This window comes from Amblyraja radiata, chromosome 34 (assembly GCF_010909765.2).
Source record: "Amblyraja radiata isolate CabotCenter1 chromosome 34, sAmbRad1.1.pri, whole genome shotgun sequence".
Taxonomy (NCBI): domain Eukaryota; kingdom Metazoa; phylum Chordata; class Chondrichthyes; order Rajiformes; family Rajidae; genus Amblyraja; species Amblyraja radiata.
In genome coordinates, this window is record NC_045989.1 from 6,422,865 (window position 1) to 6,430,335 (window position 7,471).

A 7,471-nucleotide genomic window follows, 5' to 3' on the forward strand; every position below is an offset into this window, starting at 1 on the left:
CGTCCCGTCCGAAATCGGGAAAGACCTGCCGGATGCCTCTTCGGGTGGCTATGCATCCAGCCTACTGCTCAGGTACTAGCGGGCTGGGCTCGGCATGGTGTCGGGGAATAGCGGAACACCGGGTAAACGCTCCTATCGCCTGTTGCTGCCCCCCTCCCCGACGGAAACCATTCCTCCTCGAACGGGGGACAGTTTTGTTCCAGCCTTTTTCTCTGCCTGTAAAACACAAGCAGAAAAAGGCTCCCCTGTAAAAGAAACCAGACCACAGGGTACTCACCTGACGCTCCGTTTCATTCTGTAGCGGGAGCGCCTAACTCCCGCTGCAGCCGTTGTTGCACTGCTGGCGTAATGCCGTGCCTGCGCACTGAGCTGGTTCTTCACGTAGTCACTCACGTGACTCCGAAGTAAAATAGCAAGATTAAACGGGTTTACCAGTTTGAAATTTGATCTTTATTTTATGAGGAGTTACGATGAGGGATTATGTGCCCTCCGCTCCCAACCCTCATGAAGGTCATCTGGCAGTTCTAGTCTTCTCCAATCCTACTATGTTACTTCAATTACTGTTATCTGTGATTTCACACCACTGCTTTGAAGATTGACGCGCATGCGGACGACCGGGGTCTTCTTCACGTAATCCCTCATCGTAACTCCTCATAAAATAAAGATCAAACTTCAAACTGGTAAGTTCTCGTTTAATTTTACTATTAACTCCCAATGGGTCGTACATGATCTGCTGGAAGGTGGGACTATGTTCCTTGAGCCTACGTTGGGCAATGCAGAAGGTTGAAGGCGGAGAGTTACGGTGAGGTTGACGTGGAGGATTGATGCGACCTTGGTCTTCCAGTCATCCGTTACTTTACGTTTTCATCCCACTCTCACTCAGATCCCACAGAAAATGGCCTCACACATTACTTTAACAATGTCCAACATGTTCTTCTTGCGTATGGCGTGCACAGCCTAAAGTTGTAGGACAACTTGTTCTATTTGATCTTATTTGATTGTGCACGCCGGGTTGATTGCATTCGTCGAAACAGGGCGGACCACGTGAAGGTTGCAACCTCCCACCCCTGTGTCCAACATCAACTGGAAGAGCAGCATCTCTGGGTATATTGTACACTTCAGCCTCAACACTCAATTCAACAATTTCAGGCGGCCATCTCGTCTATATGTTCCTAAGTTCTAGGAGCAGAACTAGGCCATTCGGCCCATCAAGTCTACTCCACCATCCACCATTCAATCCTCCCTCTCCACAGATGTGGCTGTACTTTATTGTTTCCTTTTGTTTTGATTCTCTTCCGCCTCCAACCATCAGTTTTACAGGAGCAACTTTTGTCTTCAGTCATCGCAAACATTCCCCCTGTTCCCTCGCCCCACGCTAAAACATGGTCGCTTTTTCACTTTTGCCGTATCTCTAAACTGTAGGTCACGGGCGTTATGGAGATGGAAAGACAATAAAATGTTATAAATAGGTTCCGCACCATCTTTCTGAAGCTGGAATTGGAGAACCACAGAATTGGATGAATGGGCCGGACGCAGTGGCATCTCCTGTATGAATCACATTCCCCATCAACATGCTTTCAATCAACATCAACAAAAGGAACCGCTTGTTCTTTAAAAGGCCTTTACAATTCACTGGGCATCTCCCTGTCGCTTCCATTGACGCTCTCTCCATTATATCTGTTGCACGGCACAAGTGATTATTACATGCAGGCAAACATATCTCGTTTGGATTTGCGACATTGATGAAGGCGTTGAGGCGCTTTGACGTCATTTATTGTCTCCACAGTTTAGGGAGGGATAAAGAAGATTTAATAAGCTGTCAAAGTAGAATTGTAACAGTTCGGTGAGAAAGTAAAATGATAATAAACACCCTGTGACGCTGATGTGACAATGATTATCTAGAAGGCAATTCTTTCCTCTGTTACAACGTTCTTATTTTCTATTTGATTGATGCTTCTTTTTAACATAGTTTCCTTGAGTTTCTGCAGTAAACATTTTGGGTTTAACAAAGTTTCCTTGAATTTCTTTGCGAAGTTTTGTTTATTTTCCTACACACGACCTTCTCTGATGGAACCCCATCCTGCATCCTTACTGTACTAAAGAAAGATTCCTCACACAGGCACATACAGGCAGTACCTTAACATCCCGACATACTAACGGTGAGGCTGTTCCCCAGTAGGGGGCGACATGGTGGCACAGCTGCCTTACAGCGCCAGAGACCCGGGTTTGATCCCCCGTACAGAGTTTGCACGTTTTCCCTGTGACCCTGTGCAGGTTTTCTCCGAGATCTTCAGTTTCCTCCCACACTCCAAAGACGTACAGGTTTGTCGGTTAATTGTCTTGGTATAAATGTAAAAATTGTCACTCGTGTGTGTTGGATAGTGTTAATGTGCGGGGATCGCAGGTTGGTGCGGATTCGGAGGGCCGAAAGGCCCGTTTCCACGCTGGGTCTCTAAACTGAAGGTCAGACAGTCAATTACTGTTTTTCCATCACTCTGTCAGTCTGAAGAAGGGTCCCGACCAGAAACATTGTCGCTCTATTTCCCTCCCCAGATGCTGCCTGGCTCACTGTGTTCCTCAAGCACTTTGTTTTTGCTCAAAATCTCAGCATCTGCAGTACCTTACAACTCAATTATTTTAGGAGCCTTTGGCCTCTCCTAACCTATTATCTTCAGCCCCCCCCCTCCCCCCCCCTTACTGCTACTACTATTACTGTGCCGTCGCTCGTGATCACACCCGAGTTCCATTACAACTCCAACTGCCAATCCTTCGAATTCCAGCCGTCTAATGGCCCGCTCCCCCTGACCGCGTGATTTGTCGGCCCAGATCACGCCCGCTCCACGTTAGAGTTCGAGCCCGATCATCGAAGGTTCGAGAGACCAGTGGCTTGACCACAAGATGGCGCCACATTATCCCACTTTCGCTTCCACTCCCTACACACGAGGGGCAATGTACGGGGGCCAATTAACCTACAAGCCTGCGTGTATTTGAGATGTGGGAGGAAACCGGAGGAAACGGGAACAACCGGAAGAAAGGAGGCTGTCATTAGGTATTTTCAAAGTGAAGATTGAATGATTCTTGATGAGTAATGGTGTCAAGGGTAATGAGGAGAAGGCAGAAGAATGTGGTGCCTTCAAAAATGTAATTTTATCCAGCTGAGCTTTAGTTGATGTAACTTATTGATTCATACAATTTAATAAATTTGTTGGGAGGGAAAAAAGATCAACCATGACTGAATGGTGGAGTAGACTCAATGGGCCAAATGGCCTAATTTTACTTTGGAGTCACGTGAGTGACTACGTGAAGAACCCATCCAGCACGCATGCGCGACATTAGGTTTACGCAGATGCAACAGCGACGAACGGGAGTACAGGTGCTCCCACTACAAGCCTGAAGGAACGGACCGTTAGGTAAGTACTTACCTACAGGTTAACTCGCGACTTTGCTTCTCTTTGTTGCTCCAGGGGAACTGGAGACAGCAAAGCAGAACAGAGGGAAGCGGCCCCCGTTCGACTCCAGGGAAGGAACGTTCCATCAGTGGAGGGGGGAGATGCGGCACAGGGACCGCACACGCTGCGGTCCACAGTCAGGGTACTGAGCCGATGCCCAGTCCGCTAACAGCTGTCTGACCAACAGCAGCGGACTGGAGGGAAATTCAAATACCGGCCGGTAATCTCTGCATACTCCCGACAAGGAGACTCGCCGCCCGAGAACCGCAGAAATGCCGCTCGAAAGCGGCAGACAGCCTCTATCAGCAAAGTCAGAACCAAACCTCGGGTTGGAGACAGACACGGAAGATAGACTCGGCACATCAAACGAGAACAAGTAAGTGTCTGTCCTCCAAGCCAGAGTAAGGTCATGGAGCCAAAAACACCAGCGAGACTTGCCTCAGGAGCAGGGGCAAGTCCGCCAAGGGAGCATAACACTCCCACTCCAGTGCCTACAGCACTGGCCATCTCCTTTGTCGAGGGATCGATGGCGACCAGGGCTGGGCTGGTCAAGAAGAGGGGTCACTGGCGGAACAACATCGGGAGTATGCTTGAGGTACAGGATCAGGAAGAGCTGCTGGGTGTGGCCGCTATGTGGCTCCACCACTAGCGAAATGGCTTTTCAGTCTCAACTGACGACCAGCTTACTACCTGTTCCTTTCAAAAAACCTCTCCAAGACAGGTAGTCATGAGGCGTTGGATTTCATCACGCCTCCCCTAAATTGCATTTACTCAAAGTGCCCACCATTATTGGGGGGTACTTTGAGCAGGGCATTTTAAAACCCAAATATCTTAAATTGCATTTGATACCCCTGACGTCGGCTATCATTTTCGCATGCTCATTCCAGAGGGGCAGGGTAGTATGGCAAAACACATGACCTTACTGTTCACAGATGCTCCGCAACTTCTCAGGAAGTTATAAAACCTGCCCTTAACCTAAAAAATTCACAGGACTGTTAGAACGCCAACCTCACAACCACAGATCCTGCTATCTGGCTAAGTTATCAAACCAAGCCTAAGAAACTGGACGAACTATCCAAAATATTCGGCATCAAGAGGGCAGGGCCTGGAATGAGCACCACACAAAACCAGACAGCAGTACCTCTACGCATCCACCAGTAGGCGTCTACTTAATAGTACTGGTGAAAGCTCGGGGCCCGCATGCCAACCCCCAGTAAGCCCTTTCAGGCCAGGGTCCAGATTGGGCCCCATGGAAAATGCGCCACCCCCCAACAACACCATCCCTACAGACAAGGAACCAGAAACCAAAGAAATGAACACACCACTAAACAACAGTGAAGAGAGATAAGTATGGTTTCTACCATCACATAAAAGGTGAAGGTTTTGTACTAACAAGGGGGGGAAAATCACACCTGGGTTGGGAACATGAAGAACTATCACACTTGGTAGTCATATACCAAAAGTATTCAAGGATAAAAAATGAATTAAGAACCCATCCCTTCTCGGCCTTTTGGCTAAGATCAAGTATAATACCTGTTTTTTCAGTTTAATATCTGATACGTCCCTTATCTAGGGACCATATATTACCAGTTCAACATGCACCCCAAGGGGTCTACCCTCCCACTAAAAAGAACATGAGGGACTAGCAAACCGGAAAAGAATACTAGGGGTCATAAAAAAGCCTATATGAACCTTTGGTACCAACAAACCAAGATGGCGAACGTCGCACCATCATTGATATACAAGGGGTCATAAAAACCTAATATGAACCTTTGGCACCAAAAAAAACAAAGATGGTGAATGTTGCACCGTCATTGACTTTACCACTTGAGTATTCACCAGGTTACACACTTTATGGAATATTGTACTACTAACCATGGATTTCCTAGGATACTTTATGGTAGACATCAGCTTAAAAGATGCATACTATTCAGTGCCCATTCATAACATTTTGGAGATACCTATTTACCTGGATGGGGTAACTATGGCAGTATAAATTATCGACTATGGCTAATATAAGCCAAACTGTTCCCAGATATCCAAACCAGCCCTGACACTATTAAGGAACAAATCGTCATGGCATGTCTCTCTGATATTAACGACGACATATCCATGGGAATAGATAATCAACAGCTTTAGCTACTAAAATTTATTTAGCCGAGCCTGTCATACAATCCAGATAAATCTACGTTGACACCATCCACAACTATTGACTATCTGGTATTCAATTAACTTTACCCACTCATCTATAACATTGCCATAAGGAGAGTCAGCGTATGACACAACCTGTAACAATTAATGGTATCAATCAACCAACCACACAACAGTGGCTAGAGTGATTGGGAGTTAGTAGCAGCCTTTCCAGCTACTTAACTTGAACCTTTCCATTAAAACTAAGGTGCTAATGTTTTAAACTAAAAACCCATACCCAGAACATGGTGGCAAATGGACTAATCTGGAGTCGTCATCACTATAGACACTGGGCGTAAAACCTAGTTGGAAATATTGAGTACGTTCTATTGGTAAAGCATATTGTTCAGTAGTGCACCATTTTGCATGTTCGTTTATAAATTAACAACATCACAGTGGTGGCATATACCAAACCACCTGGGCAGAATAAATCGATATCATGTGACAATTTGTTTAACAATTGGTAACCGTATGTCGTCAAACATATTCGATCATCAGCAAACTTACCTACCAGGTGAGCTAAATACTGTAAACAGACATATTAAACCAAAGTATTTGCTGAAATTACAAAGCAATATGGAACACCAGATATCGATTTCCTTGTATTTCAATTGAATCACCACGTACCGATGTACTGTATGTCGCATGAAACCAAACTTTGAGGCAGCGGCAATTAATTCATTCCAGCTGAACTGGGGGGGGGGGGGGGAATCTAATCTGTGTTCTCCCCCTTTTTTCCTACCTCATCAGTCAGGCACTACGGCCTCATCAGTCGGGTACTACGCACATGCCACGATAAATTAAACTACTGGGTTGCAGAATTGGGAAGACCACTGCTGGGCCTGGATTGTCAAACAGCACTATCGACATGATGACAGCATCCCATTGCATATCCACTAGGGAACTTACTTGGCGAACATCAAGAAGTGGGAAGATACTATTCAAATACAGGAACTACATATTCAACTACAACAAAACCTGTACTGGAGTTCCTGGCAGGTCTTCACCACAATGAAGGACTCAGCTACTGCGCCATCAATACAGCCAGAAGTGCTCTGTCAGCCTACTTAACTCAGGCACCAGGACAACAGGCCATAGGGTACCACCCGCTGGTGATCAAATTCAGGAGAGGCAAATCCCCCAGACCTAGGTACATCCAAATCTGGGATGTCAGTGTGGACCTGACATACCTTAGGGGATGGTCACCAGCCAGGTCCCTCACCCTGGAACAGCCCACCCTGAAGACGGTCATGCTGATGGCCTTGTCTCAGCACAGAGTCCAGTTTCCTCCATCTACTACGATTGGACAATATGGTTATAACACCATGTTACATTTCCCATTCAGGGGCTGGTCAAACAGAGCAGACCAGGAACATCGGGTCCAGTCATGGAATTCCGGGCATACCCACCTGAACCACGGTTATGTGTCATGACCCACTTATTGAACTACATCGACACAATAAATAATCCTCGAGGGAGAGAAAAAGCCTTATGGGTCAGCCACAAGAAACCTTATGGTCGGGTGACGAACCAAACTATCTCAAGTGGCTCAAGGTACTGGGAGTTGCTGGAGTACATACTAACGTGTATAAATCTTACTCTACCAGGGCAGCATCCACATCAGTGACTAAGAGGATGGACGTGCCTATGGACCACATCCCGGCTACAGCGGGGTGGTCTAGGGAGTATACGTTCCAAACTTTTATAACAAGCCGCTGGCAGAACCTGTATCGTTTGCAGAAAAAGTATTAGAATCTGCAAATATATAATTTAAGCCCGGGGGAGCATTTTGGTCTTGTTATTGTTAATAACACCATTATTGTTTTTACAGA

At 46.4% G+C, this 7,471-nt stretch overlaps 1 pseudogene; it reads left to right on the top strand.

The window, feature by feature from the left end:
• Positions 1 to 4,943: 4,943 nt before the first annotated feature.
• Positions 4,944 to 5,056, top strand: LOC116991774 (annotated as a pseudogene).
• The last annotated feature ends 2,415 nt before the right edge of the window (positions 5,057 to 7,471 follow it).